The sequence below is a fragment of the Cyanistes caeruleus genome, chromosome 4 (assembly GCF_971803275.1).
Source record: "Cyanistes caeruleus chromosome 4, bCyaCae1.hap1.1, whole genome shotgun sequence".
Taxonomy (NCBI): Eukaryota; Metazoa; Chordata; class Aves; order Passeriformes; family Paridae; genus Cyanistes; species Cyanistes caeruleus.
The window spans coordinates 77,273,666-77,289,040 of record NC_141704.1 but is presented as its reverse complement, the minus strand read 5'-3'; the positions used below and the strand labels follow the sequence as shown (position 1 = coordinate 77,289,040).

The 15,375-nt window shown below is 41.3% G+C and overlaps 1 protein-coding gene and 1 long non-coding RNA gene across 2 annotated transcripts in view; both read left to right on the top strand.

Annotated features, from left to right (window-relative positions):
• The window catches only part of ST8SIA1 (ST8 alpha-N-acetyl-neuraminide alpha-2,8-sialyltransferase 1), a 127,291-nt gene that overhangs the window by 76,352 nt on the left and 35,564 nt on the right, over nucleotides 1–15,375 (top strand). The gene's annotated exons all lie outside the window — the stretch shown is intronic.
• Nucleotides 1,562–4,388, top strand: LOC147653800 (uncharacterized). The gene is made up of 3 exons (XR_015285779.1): nucleotides 1,562–1,710; nucleotides 2,509–2,694; nucleotides 3,100–4,388. It is a non-coding gene; the product is annotated as an uncharacterized LOC147653800 (long non-coding RNA).

Below are 15,375 nucleotides of genomic sequence, written 5' to 3'. Positions count from 1 at the left end.
ATCTACATTGATAGCACTGAGGGTTCTCTCAATTCGCTCTCCTAATACATTTGCTTGTATCATTGCTAAATGCTGTGGGGTACCTATTTTCCTGCAAGCCTCTAAGTCAAGGTTGCTGCGGGTCAGGTAAAGCTCTAATTGTTCATTGGCATTAGCAAAAACAAGGCTTTGAAGCAAATGAGGACATGCGACGTCATCCTCACAACTGACTTTCTATCACTTGTGTAAGGTGGTCTACGAATGTGGTAAATCTCTCTGATATTCTTTGCTTTACTTCTGTGTACAAGCCTTCTGGGCTTCCTGCTGGTTGAATTTGCAGTGTTGCTTGTCGAGCTGCATCTTTTATGTCTATGAGCACAGCTCAAGGCAAGTCCGCCATCTGATCCTCAGGTCTATCATGAGGTGCGTCTCCTGCCAAGTGGGCAGTGCTGAGGGGCCTCCTGCATAATTCTCTATTAATCTATTAAGAAGTCTTTGCCACTTTACATACCACAGACTATACTGTTAAATCTATTAAAATCATGGAGGCAATACATCTGCAGTCATATGGCACTAAATCATAGTTATTGAATGTTCCCTTCAATAGTTGTTTGAAATACGGAGAACCTAAGCAGCTGTCTTTGATTGCCCCTCTTAAGTCTTTAATTTCATCATGTGTCATAGGCTCCCATTTAGTATTTGCATTCTGTCTGCCATATCTGACTGGCATGGCTAAAATCTGTTCTTCTGCCATGTCGAAATATTCCTTTAAGGCTTTTCTTCTCACTTCATCCCAATCAATTGATTTTAAACTCCTTCCTGAAAATTCTCTTGACTTAAAATTTGATGGGCCTGTTTCTGCATCTGGTGAACCTGCATCTTGCAAATCTGTCCCTTCTCCCAGGATAAAATATTTTTCTGGCTGTTGTATTCTTGTGTTTTGTTCATAAATTTCCATTCCTTTCTTCTCTTGTCCCTCTCCTTGCAATAATAGAAGTAACCAGAGGTGGTGAGTCTCGATTACAAAATGGTGACGGTGGCAATGTGCACTCTTCCTATAGAGTGCCGCCATCTTGTTGTATGGAAGAGGATGGGGGCAGCCATTTTGTTGTACAGAAGAGAACAAGGGGCAGCCATTTTGTTGTACGGAAGTGGGCGTGCATGTGCAATGAGGGCTGTACAGTTTTTGCAAGGAGCCACCATTGTGTTGTACAGACAACTGTGCTTCACATGTGCAGTAACGCTGAGGGAACTGCCCAAATCTACACCGTTTTCAAACTCTGATAGATCGGGGGGCTGATCTCCTGGGGGGGCATTTGCTTGAAGTGCTGACAAGGACTCCCACAGGGTTGGGCAAGGCACATGTGGGATTGAGGGAGCTAAGAGTCACTGCGTGGCATAGTCTTACACTTACTGAGTCCCAGAAAGATGCAGTAAAAGACTTTTCAGGGTCAGTTTCTGGGAAATTCTTCTGCACCCAGGATAATAAATCTGTCCATTTCATTCTGGGTATGGCACTATGGTGTGATATTAACAACACTTGTAAGCATTTGAGTATGTTCCCCTGTGTCTGTTTCCACAGCATCCTTATCCAACATTCCCCAGAGCTCACCTGATCTCCTCAATCATCAGGGATTGATATCGGAGCTCCCTCTGTACTCAAACTTGAGGCATGGGTGGTCTGATTCCTTCCACCAGCTGCTGGAGTTCCCCTTCACCCTTCATTTCAAGGTCCATATCTCCCGCAATCCAGCTCCCTCTAGCTGCCTTTAATTCAGTTCTCTGGGGCATCCCAAGGTGTATCAAATGCGGGGCACCATTTTATTGGGATTCTAAGAGAGATGGGACCACTGGGAGATGTCTTAAAGCATGATTTATTATTCTTCTACAGTCTCATGAAGGTGTGAGAACATCTTCACCGTGTTCACCAGATGTGGTCAGTGGTCACAAGCCCATAGGTTACCAGGTCTTTTAAAGGTTAATTAGCCAAACTTCTGCCACAAAAGAACGTTTTTACTTTTACACTAATAGTTAATTATTTTGTCTTATACATTTTTGCCACAGTGCAGATTTTCTTAGCTAATCATATAATAATACACAAAACTATTTGCTACACTTTAAAACTTCTTAATGCCTTTATAACTAATTCTATATCTTAACTTTAAAACCTTAAAACTTTCTACTAGCTAAATGTCTTTTTTATCAAAACTACAAACCCATATTCTTACCTATGGTTTCTGAATCCTTCCGGATTTAAAGGCGGAAGACTTTTCCAAGGTCTCAGGTCAAACCCTGTATTAATTTTTGTGTTTGAGCCTGCATGCACAAGATTTTGAGAATTTTTTGTTTGGTATTCCCACACATCTGCAGCCATGTGGTCCCATAAACCTCAAAGAAAACCTGCAAATTCAGGAGATGGACACAAGAGTGTAGAAATTATCCTTATGGATAGCAGGCCAAAAGCTTTAGGTTAAAGCATAGATGTCAAAGACAGAGGGATTAATTAGGGTCTGTTTTCTTATTAAACAGCTGGGGATTGCTGAGGATGAGGTAACCACCTGAGAAGGCTGAATCAGTAGCACATGGAATAGATGCTGAAGTAAAGGATGAATGGAGAGAGAAACGCTCATGTGGAGATCTTTAGGGGAATATACTCTCCTGTGTAAATCACTGTAGTGCTTCACAAACTTAAGGGATTTTTAGGTAAACCAGAAGGTAGGTGGATCTTGAGAAATGTTTTTGCAGGAGTTTATAAATAAATAGCCAGAGCAATATCAGAAGAAAATTTGAGATATTTTTTTTCCATGTGTTCTTAGGAGACGGCAAAAAAAGCAAAGTAGTGCCTTAGGAGAGGATAAGATTCGATTCTAGGAAAGATTTTTTTCACTGAAAGGGTTTTAAAACAGATAGCCATGGGGAGTCACCATCCCTGAAAGTGTTAAAAATATGTATGGATATGACACTTGAGGACATGGTTTAATGGTGAAAATGGTGGTGGTTGATGGCTGGACTTGATTATCTTACAGGTCTTCTCAAACCTTATTCATTCTATGATTCTGTCAGGGTGTTGGGTGGGGGAAATCAAGGGCAGAATAAAATAGTTATTCTGACTTTGTTTAGTCCACAGAAAGAAAGTGGAAATGGTTAAACATTGAAGAAATAGCTCCATAGTCAGAAGGCCCTTCCTAGGAGGTTACGAAGAAGTTAAATGGCATCATCATTGAGGGAGAAGTATTCTCAGGGATTAAAGCCTATTTTCAGAGGCAAGGTGTGCAAGATATGAAAGCCAGATTTGCAAGCCTGTCTCAGAAAGTTGTGAATTGCTGATCCTGACTGATTTATGAACAGCTTAGCTCTGACCACTCTAGAATATGTTTTTAAACTTAGAGGCAGGCAAGTGGGAGAAGAAGGTGTTGAGCAGCTCTACCCACAGGCTCATTACTGTTCATTAAGATGTCTCTGGAGGAAATGTTCTGATTTTATTGTATAGGATGTCTCTGTTTCACTTGTATGCAAGCTGACAGAATGAACAATTAGATAGCTGTATAAATGCAAAATGGGTAGAATATTTATGGAAGGCAGCATTTCAAAATGACACAACAAAGGAAAAGAAGACAGACAAATTTTGGAAGTTTTTTTACCCCAAATGTTTGTTTTTCTCTTCTGGGTTAGCTGAATTTCTGAAGGTGGTCTCCGAGCAGCCAAGACAGTGAGTTGTGATTACAGGGTGTACTTCTAATGGTTTCCCTGGGCCTCAGGTGGGATTTTGTGGTGTAGAGGGATTCAAATAAATGTGTAATGTGGGGCCTAAAGGGGCATCAGTTTATCTGCATCTTCCACTAGAGATATTAATAGCATGAATTTCTCTGCAAGAAGGCAAGAAGACCTCAAAAGGCGGATGGTGGTGTCAGGGGAGACAGTTTAGTGAAGAAGGAAGTCCTACTGTCTGTGGCTCCTGGTGTGTTTCAGTTCTTCCAAATGTAAATGCAGAGAACACACAGCAAAGACATCTGCCATTTAAGATGGGATGTGAGAGGCTGTTGTGATTTTTTGTGAACAAGGATGACTGTTATTTCAGTTTCTGGTTCTGTTTTCTGACTAAGAGGAACCACAAAGACTTTTCATGAATTCCATCAGCACACAGGACATACAAAGAGATGGTGTGTTGACTTGATCTTTACCTCCTGTCAGTTTTGTCATCCCTGTGAGACTGAAAGTTTCAGTGCATTTACTTGCATTAATTAAAGCCTGAATATCTGGGGAATAATAATAAAATAAGCACAGATTTCCATGAGTTTAAATTTGAAAAATTAGAATACAAAGCCAGATCAGTATATAGATAGCTTGTAATGTTGAACTGTGTTATTAAAAGCTAATAAAAGATGGAGCTGTAAAGTGGGACTATAAAAGATCTCCAACAGAGTAATTTTAACACTCTCCCTTGAGTATATGAACATACAGTTTTAAGATTTGGCATTGCTGATTTTGGCAGCTGTCTGTGCATTTGGATCACTAGTGCACTTCTCACTGAGGCAGGATAGGTGCTAAAATCAGACCCTTAAGGTTCTGACACTTTAAGTCAAATTGCACCCTAAAATTAAGGGTCTATTTCACATGAGTTTTGAAACAATACACAAGAGATTTCTCAAGTGTTAAAACAAGAAATTTTAGCTACTATATGAAATTTTTGTACAGAAAATCTTACTGTTGTTTTTAACTTCTTTTGTGCCAGCCCCTATTACTGCTTTGCCTAAGGGGGTATGGACTCTCTGTATTTAGAAAGAAAAAAAAAAATTCATTTTTCTGACTAGAATGTTCCACTGTGACCTTCCTACCTTTTCTGTTTTTTCTACAAGGATAGCAAACAATGTGCAGAATGACAGCCTGGTCCCGTGGAAGTTGTCCCTGCCCATTGCAATGGGGTTGGAAACAGATGACATTTAAGGTCCTTTCCAATGATTCTCTAAAAATACATGTATTATTACATTTCTAATGAATTTATTATATTGTGGGAGGGTGTTGATTCTTGTGTGGTAATTATTACTTCTGCTACTATTGGCAGGCCTTACTTACAAACAAGAGAGTGTTTCTGCCTGGGTTTATGCCCAGAGCAGCATTTCTAATTAGTAGCAGTGGTGAATTTGTACTCAGAATACTCTTAGCTGAATTTTTCAGTGCCCTGCCTGTTTCATACAGCAGGTTGGCATTGAATAACACTGATATGAGGCACAGTGTAGAATAGAGAGCTGAGCCTGGCAAAAGTTCATCCTGTGGTTTATAAGATTGTATTTAATTTAAAACTTCAGTCAAGATTTCCTTTCTCATTCTGATCTCTTAACAGTTTCAGTCTCTGCTCTCTTGTACTATCCAGTAATGAAGTACTGTAAATCAGTAATGCACACTTACACCAGGTGATTGTATTTACTATCCAAATAAGAGGCAGTCATCTAATGTTACCTTTTCCAACCCCATTCCAGGCAGAGACTGGCTAAACACTGTAGGTAGACTTCTAAATCCCCACATCTAAGCATGTAATTTGTAAAATTCTTCCTACTCTCTGGAGATTTGCATTGCTGAGAAGACTTATCCAAGTCTTGGCAGTGCTGCAAATACACAACAAAAGCAGCTGTCATCCTGGCAGGTTTGGGTTGAAATCTTTTTTTAAAGCTAAGCTTGAGGAGAATTCACAAAATCATGGAGTGGCATAAATTGTGAGGGACCCCTGGAGATCAGCCTCTGCTCCAGCAAGGCCACCTAGTCCTGGCAGCCCATGTTTTCCTTTAGAGATTTTTAGGAAAAATTTGAAATCTGGTCTGTAGACATAGCACCTTCCTACTCACTCCTAATGACAATAGTAAAGACTTTCAAAAATAAAAAAGACAAAATAGAGTAATCTGATTAAATCATGAAACATGACTCAGTTTTCTTTTTGTAAAGGTCAGCTCAGAAACGGAAAGATCTGCTTACACTCTACGAGGTGAAAGGGTGTGATTCTTAGATGCATTAGACTAATTAAACTTGCTCTTGATATGGTGAAGAGTTGCTTTTCAGATATTTATGGCCAATTTGTCCTACCTTCCATTATGGTTTTGCCAGACTAATGTTTGGGGAAGAAGGCAATCCAAGTAGCCAGATATGTATCCTGACAGTGAGCTTGTTGAGCAGTAGTAATGTGAAGAAAACAATGAGTTAAGCTTCATTTTTTAAGAAAACAATTGACTTATAAAACAAATTTTAAAAAAAAGCCCTGCAACCAAACATACCATTCTTTCACAGCAGTTGCAGTCATCAATTTTGTGAGACCTGGGCTTTGTAACACAAGATAGAATTTACTCATACATATATATATCAGAGGTTGCCAGTTAAATACAGTGAAGACCTGGCAACAGTGTCAGGTTTGTTGTAAGCTCACATTATTTGTGGAAGATAAGAAGGATGAATAGCCAGGGGAAAGCCTTGTAAATCTGAGTCAAAGGTGGAGCTTCTGTGCTGATCAGAGTATGATCATCCTGCATGTTCAGATCCAAGTGCTTTCATGGATGTAAAGCACAGCTGTGTTAGCCAGAAAAGATCATTGTTCTCTAAATGGTTCATTCCAGGAGATGGGCAGCTTATCATCTGCTCAGGCTATTCCCATCAACCCTAAAAGGATCAGATGAACATCCCAGGAGTCCTAGTTGTGTTCTATTCTCAGGTCATCCATCTGTTGGATGAAGGATGAAGTGGGCTGCAGGCATGGACCAGCAAATGCTTGGAAGCAGAACAGCACTAAATCCAGGTGTTCTTATTGGCACAAAGGGGCCTGGATACTGCTAAGAAAAACTAGAGACAGTTCAGAAATGCAGCTCCTTCACAGGTTGTCTCCTGTCTGGAGTCCACTCCCATTTTGTCCCAGTCAGCCTCCCAGGGAATGACAAATGAATCTCATCTTTCTATGTCAGGCAGGAAGGAATCTTCAGAAAAGCTGTGGAGCTTTTGTGATGAAGGCACACTTAACAACAAGCAGCAAGGTTTGAGTTTGAGCCCTTTGGGAAGGACTTCCGACTGCTGGTTCTGTAATGGAGAGCAGGGACCAAACGGTTTGTTTGTGGGGCGTGATTTAAAAGATTTGATTGCACTCCCACTTTAGAAGGTGCATTTTTTATAAGTTTCAAGTCCAGCTGCTGTTTACAGACTGGTGCAGAGATGCATTTAGGAAGGTGGACAAAATAACTCCCATTTTCAGACAGGATAACAGAAACACAAGGGAGCTATCACAGTCCAGCAGTGAGTCAGTGAAGCCCAAAGCAACATATCCCTGGTTCTTTGCCCAGTCTTTGATCATAGGTATTTGCTGAGGTACCTCATGTGAAGAAGACAGTGTTCTTGGCCACTCACACAGTTTCTTTAATGAGTATTAAATCTGTATAAAGAGATTAATGAGACCTGCCAGAAAATCTGTTTCTATCCAGAGTTGCTAATTGCTGTGCACACACTCAGGGTATTGCAGTGTTTGTCTCTCGTCTCTGATGCTTCCTCCTCAGATGCAGAAGTGCACATCAAGTGACAAACTTACCAAGGAATTTTCCTCTAGCATGGAGTGGCAGGACCATGAGCATCCTACTTCCTAGGAGCCAATGATGCCCATCAGAGATGTGTCTCTTTCTGTTCGTTTTCCACAATCACTGAGGAGCTGCAGCAGAGAAGGATGTTCAACATCCTCCTTTTGTTTTTGTCAGTGTTCCTGGATGTTGCTGGGTCAGCTAAGTTCCACAGTAGTTTGCCCTTCCTGTCATTTTGCCCTTTGCAACCTTGCATAAAAATACATATTTGTGACATGAAGCCTTAAATAACCACCATTAGCAACAGTGCTGGAATCTCAAGGGAAAAAAAAATCGTAATAGTGGTGGTGATTATTACTTAAAATTATTTACTTGGAATAAAGTGGGTGTGAGATATCAATTGGGGTTTTTTTGCCTGTGTGTGCTTAGCAGTTGCAAAGGAAAATTTACTGAGTCTCTGCTGGCAATGTTAGATCACAGAGGTATGAGAGCTGAAGCCCTGAACCAGAATTTTCTGTATTAATTTTACTTGTCTTGCACTGTTCAGAAAGGCTTCTCATTCCCTGAAGGACACTAGGTGCTCATAGTGGCAGCAATATTCCAGTGGTCAGGACAGAAACTGGGAAGCAAGGTTTCTATTGTGTGCTAACTTTCAGATGTCAGGAAAGATCTTTTACTTTAGATCATTTGTTTGAGAAATTGTCTGTAATGTTACTGGCAAAGAAGGGGGGTGTTTTTTAGAGTAGGTGTGGAGTTCCTGATGACCTTGGTTAGAAATCAAATAACTTCTGCCTAGAGCTAAAGTGGGACTGTTTTTGCCTTTGGAAAGAGGGTGAAATTCCTAAATTGAGCTGGAATATCAAGTAATCTAATTCCCATTTTCTGGTTTGTGCTTTATTCAACCATTTATTCTGGCTTTCAATGTAAAGTAACATTGTATCTAACCGAGGGTGTGCATGGGGGCTGAATCCAGCCTTTGGAAACCTTCTGTCCAGTCTCACTTTCTGTGGAGGAAATGGGGAATAGCTGGTCCGTCAGCAACGTCTTGAGTAGCTAGGTGACTCCTTCCCAGCCAAACAGAGTGAAAATTGCTGTTGCTGAAAATCGGGGAGGAATGGGGTAGACTAGCAGGCACAGACAAGGTGCAGGAAGAGCTTGGGAGCGGAGGGGTGGTGGGGGGTGTTGGTAGATAACTAAGATTTAAACCTTAGATCTGCTTCTCCTCTTTCTTGCACTGTATTTTCCTCTCTCCTCACTGAAGATGTAAAACCAGATCTGCGTGGAGGGAAGCAAAACTATGTCAGTGCTGCAGGATAGTTGGCCAGGATAATGTATGGGACTGATGTGGGGGCAATGTGTGCCCTTAAGGCACATGTTCCCTCTGTATTGCAGACAGACCAGCCGTGAATATCCTTCTGCAGCCTCTTGGCAAGGACTCATCTGTGAATTGCTCATTAGATATTTTGCCATTTCTTTAGTGCGGTTTGCCAGGAGTTTTGAACCATGCAAAGTGACAGAGGGGTTGCATGCAGAGACTGTGATCAGTGAGTGCGAGCTGTTCAGGCAGCTCTGACAGCAGCAGCCTCAAGGAAGAGGACATGCTAGGACATGATGAAGGGACAGCTTTCAGAAGGGTGGCTCACTTACAGAGCCAGGCATGTTTTGTCACTGGTTTTCTGTGCGTATCATTTCACTTGGTGAGAAAAATTCAAACCTAGATTTTCCCTCCTTTTGTACACTTGCTCACAAGAGAGATGAGAAGAATTATTTTTAAAATTTTTGCTGTAAATTTGCCCTGAATGCTAGGGCAAATTAAGGAGACGGGGGAAAAAGGCTGGCTGAATAAAGAATTTTAAGTATAAACTGTTTATAAGGTAGGAATTCATGCACTACCTCCCATCTTGCAGTAGCTGTGGACTTTGAATGATAACAGCTTGAATATGGAGCGTTCACTGCTCATAACAAACTGCTTACAAATTGCACAACACGGGTGTGCTGGTTTTGCATTAATTGATATTTAGTAAGGAGGAAAGAAACCACCCACGGAAATTATTTTCCTCAAAGAAGCTGCTAAGAGCTTCCTCTGTGCCTAGAAAATACCAATAGCTGGCTAGCTCTGAGAATTGACATCCTGTTAAACCATTTAGAAGCTGGGTCTGCCTCGGTGAATTCCATATTTTAAAAACGGGCATGCCTGGGAAATTTCTCTCTTGCTTCTGGCCTCCAGAGATAACTGAGCTCTGGTAGGGCCAGCTCCACTCCACCGCGGCCTGCGCGGCCTAGCGGGGCTGGGCCGGACCCCAATGGTGGCTGGGCAGGGGACGGGAGGCTGCAGGGCCGCAGCTGAAGCTGGGCCGGTTCACAGCTGCTAACACCTTGCTGACACCAAGCCCTGTCACCGCTGTCACTCCGTGCTGAGCAGAGGTCCACCGGGCCCCAGGAGCGGCTCCAGGCCGGGCCAGGCCCCCTCTGCCGCAGCCCCACCACCCCCAGTGGCTGCTGGGCAGAGGGAGGGCACCAGCATGGCCTGCAATCCATCAGCCACTGCCCGGCAGAAACCACCACAACCATCTGCAGGCCTGGGCAAGATTAAACCCTTCCAGTGCACAGATGAGACCTGCAGACCATGATTCGCCCCTTGGGTGAGAGAAAAAGATAGAATGAGGACACATAGAAGACAACATGAAGACACCAAGGTCAGTAAAGAAGGAGTCAAGTCCCAGATGGAAGGAGAATGAGGAAATGCCCTCATATTGCAGCTGAAAGTTCTTTTTGGTAAGGCCGCAGAGATGGACTATGATACACTAAAATATTCCCTTTAATTCATGAAAAAGTATGGGGGGATGTAGATGTGAGGAGAGGCATCCACTAATGAAGCAAAGCAGATGTTGAAGTTGCTGTGATCTCATGAGAAGCTTGAACAGACGGAGAGAGAGATAAGAGTGAAGAAGACCATTTGCCCCCAGGGAAAGAAAAAGAAGACCTCTGCTCCCAGAGATGAAGATGATCTCAGAGATAGATATAGAGAACCTTTGCTTTTGAACAGCTCATCCTTGGAATAATACCCCATAAGTTGACAAGGCCCATGAATGCAGCTGTAGGAGGCTGTGAAAATGAGATTGCAGCTATTTTCCTGGGCAGCTGCTATTCGTGGAAATGAGAAGCCAGAAGAGAATTGTTTCATGTGGAGAAGTCTCCATGGCATGGCAAGAGAAAGCTCCTCTCCCTACAAGTAATGATGAAAGACTATTGTATAGTTGGTAACTTATTTAAAATCCCACGTTTTGTTTCTACATTGTCAGTTGGGAAAGAAAAGAAGAAGTCAGATGGCAGGAGGAAAGGTATTCTGAATGTTCTATTCTGATTCTTCTTATTATTTTAGTTCTGTTAATAAATTTTCTTCATACCTTTTAAGTTTTGAGCCTGTTTTACCCTCCTAATCCGTATCTCACAGCAAGAAATGAGTAAGTGCACTGCTGATTTTAGCCACCGCTAAACCCACCACATTACTTGATGCATTGGCCGGGAAACTCAAAATTGGAGAACCTAAACCACTGCAGCAGGTAATTTCAACAATCGTAAAATTTCAATGATTTTTTGATGTGCACATGGATCACTCAGTGGGCTTTAGATCACTTAGTAGCCCTCCTAATAACTCTGATCTTGACTTATTTGCTCTGCCATATTCACTTAGCTCTGAGTCATGAGTTGATGCAGAAATTATGAGTCTCTACTTGACATATTATATTAAGCAGCATGCTTCATGCCATATAAGCCTTGATTCAAAGATCTGGCTAGATTAGCCATGCAAGCACAGCTGGAGTTACAGATAATAGATAACAATCCTCAGCTGGTGTATTATATCCCTATAATTCTAGGGAATCCAAGGGAGCTACACTAATTCTCACCATCTGAGCAGCTACAGTTCCTGCAATTGTTCTCTTTCTCTCAACTGCCAAAGCTTATGCTTGTGCCTTTATGCTTCTCCAACAGAACTTAATGATATCCCTTGTGCCTGAATGGGACAGAGTGCCCTATAAACAATAGACTTCGTTTTGAATGAGCAGGTGTTAGTGTTGGAGCTGCCTTTGCCTTTCCTCAAACTGAGGCGTGTGCAGCACTTCTGGAGGAACAGATTTAAGTCACTTGTAAGGTACTTGTATTTTTTAATATAACCTTCATTTGTGATGGAGGTAACACTGAACTTAGGCTGGTTATTTAAATTAGCAGTTCATAAGCCCATTTCATAACATAGCCCTTAATTAGAGACAGATTCTCCATTTCCTTCACCATTAAATTATTTGCACTTGTGTCTGCTTTCCAGCTGTCCACAGTCAAACATAGCCAAATACTAATTATTACAGAAATCTATTACATAAACAAGACTAAAGTTCTTAAAAATGCAGGTTAATAATTTCTGAGGATTTTTCAGAAAAATAGTTGTCTTTCCCTAGTCCTTAGGAAAATTTTTATTACAAAACCCCTACACTCCAGCATTATTTGTGGTTTTGGCCAAATGAATTAAAAGGAGTAGTTTGAACTGTCTTAGCTGTCCTGAAAAACCAATCCTCTGCAGTCTCTCAGACAGGAGAAACTGCTTTACCTGGTGAACAATGTTTGCAGCTGCTGTATGGCACTTCAGAAAGTAAATTTGCTAACTATATGTGCATCTCAACATTTTGAATGGAAGGGCCTATGAAAAATATTGCCTAATTCCCATCAGTTAGGGTCAGCAAGCAGAAAAACTCTGAATCAAACTTTTAGTAGCCTTTTGTCGCATTCAGCTGGCTGGAACTCTGGGACTGGTCCAGCCAAGCAGCATGATAAAATAGAGGGGAAGGTATGGTGAAATGCCCAAAGATAGATATTAATGTTCACAGAGACCGCATGGTCTGAGGGGCTGCATCCAAAGACCTGGGGACGTGGGTAACCTCACAATGTAAAGGGGTATCTGAGGGCAAAGGTCCAATTGCAAACATGGACCAGGGACATGACCTATTATGGAATTACTCCATTAGCATCCCCCCAGCACCCTGCCCCTCAAGGCTTCAGTTTTATTCCCTCTGTGGCAGGAACCTGGTCTAAAGCATCATCCATCTCAGTTAAATTGGTTCCCACAGCCTTCTCATTGTGGTGTTCTATCTCCAAAATCACTTACTCTGGATTTGCAATTATGTAATTGAAAGCAGAAACTGGGGTTTTTTTTGCAGGAAAACTCAACTCGTTAGGAACCACAAGCTACTGGTTATTAGCTGAAACTGTAATTTCTTGGTTTTACTCAATGATGAACTACAGAATGACTAAGACAGCCCTTCTGGCAATGATTAACATTGATAGAAACCTTAGTGTTTCCTAAAGCAACCCACTCTCAGTTGCTATATATTTTCCAATGCCTATGTCTTTAAATTCATATGATTTCTTTAGAGAGTATGATTGGTTATTTTTATGGTGGATCGGAGGGAAGGCTGCCTCATATTTTGCAACCTGACATTATGATGACTACCCATAAACCAGCAATGTGCTTTTGGGCACCAAAACACTAACATTCCTTTCTCTAGGAAGCAGCCAGTCAGTAATGTGTGTGGCAGCAGCAGTGTATTATAAAAAAAGGACTCTGTTATCCCATTTTTAATTTATTGCTGCTTCATTTTGCTTTTGCCAGGGGACACTTGGAGCAGTTTGAATATGAGGAAGAGCTCCTTTACCTTTCCTTGGATGTAAATGTCCAGCACGGGCGCAGTTTCACAGCTTCACTGTTACTAAGAACAGTTTTACCTGGTCAAAATGTGAGGGGAAAAGTACAAATCATTTAGCTGAGTAGTGAGAACTGAAAGATGCACCTGGCAATCATGGGCTCAGACAGAGAAAACATGTGAAGCCCAAGAGCTCGTGGCTGAGCTGGACAGACTAGACAGCTCAGGTGTGGCAGTGGTGCCTACCTACTCTTTTCCCCTTTTCTAGCAGAAGTGAAATAAGAATTTATATCCTCCCTGTAGGACATTAGGGTATCCTAATCTCCACCAGCTGGTTATTCAGTTCTGCTCTGAAATAAGAAAATACTTTTTCCTGTTTATTTCCTGTTTTAACAATTTAAAATTGAGCTTATGAGTAAAGTTTTACATCTTTAACTTTTGATGTTTAAAAGAATTCTGATTAAAAGATAGTAAACTCATTTAGAGATGATTAATATTTTCTCAGAAAAAGTATTTTTACACTAGTTGGTGAAAACTCTCAGAATGATTATTCTTCAGGTAAACTTGGAATTTCTGTCCCCTTTCCATAGACATACTAGGGCCTTATGCTTTATGTGTGTATTTATTTACCCAATGCTGTACATGGATTTAAGTGCCTCATTCCTAGCTGCTTGCTACTTACTTGAGATAGAATTTGTGAAGTTTGGTGCATGTTCCATAGCTCAGTTAATTTCCAAGCATGACTTTAGCCAAGTTGCAGATCTTTGCAACCTTCACAAATTTCATTTTGCTGATTTTCCTTGGAGTTAGTAACCCCTAGCAGGAGGTGAGAACAAGCACTTGGGAGAACAGGTCATTACATTTTAAATCATTTTACAATGAATTTGAGTCAGAGGTCAGAGCCTCTAGCAATTCTGAAAATCCCTCCAACTGTTTCTGTTTAGCTTTCCACTGTGAATTGTATCCCCTTTTAAAGAGACATCCTTTCGTCTTGTCCTTGCAGTCACACATCAAATCTGGGAGGGTTATTCTTGTGGAGCTGTGAGTCTGTCACATCTGCCAGCATCAGTGTCTCTTCATATCATAACCCCTGGATTTTAAAAGGAATCACCCCTGAAGTGCATTTAAAAGTGAGAAATCAATAGTGATTTGTGGAAAAGACCACACAGGTTCAGGGAATTTGAAGTTGTTCAGAGAGTGCTAGAAGGACAGATGGATTAGGCCACTCTGTGATATCTGGAGGGAACATTATAATCCACAGTTTTGAATGCTCCACAGAGAGGATAAATTTTTCAGTAAAGTGGCATCAGCCTCTTTGCCTCAGCTCTGCAAAACCTTAGATGATCGTTCTAAGAGTTCCCTGGCATGGAATGAGAGGGTAGAGCTTACAGGAAAGCTTTTTTTAAATCAGCAAAAGGGGGAAGTTGATCCTTGAATTATACAACAGCCACACCAGCTAAAAATAGATTGGAAAAAGCTGTTTTCAGTATCAAGAGCTTTCTCTCCAGATAACCAAAAATGTTTTCTCATTCACAAAAAAGAAAATCTAATTTTTTTTTTATTGACCTGATAACCTGGGACAAACACATGATTCAGGTCCTTGTTTATCTCCTTCTCTGTTACAAGCAGCCCCTTCTTTCCTCAGCCCTAGGCCAGAGTAAGAAGTGTGGCACATTTAGCGGAGTCACATAGAAAGGGATGGTGTGTCTGCCTTGCCTCTGGTGTAGATCTACTTCCAGGAAAGAAATATTTTATGCAATATTTCAGTGATGAAGGAAAAAGCATTAGAACTGCTTGGCCTTTACATGCTGTTCTGCACTTGCTTCTCCTTGGTCTCAGTACAAATTTAATCAAAGAAGTTCTATAAATGAGTGCTCAAGAGATCTGAGAGTGAAAGCTGTGGTTTGAAATTCCAAAGATGATAAAAGCTTATTTCCTCACTGAATTTCGACTCAGTTACAACAGTAGATTTTAATTCCTGTCAGGTATTGCTTCCTGGAAAGCAAAGGTAGAAATACCCTTGGCTCCACACGGAATAAGGCAGTTCCTTGTCTTGAGGTCTTGTTTCCAGCCAGGCAGCAAAATCACTTGGTGCAAATAGTGTGCATGTTGCTGTGCATTACTTTTTGTGGTAAAAGCCACCTGTACATTACCGTGGAGGA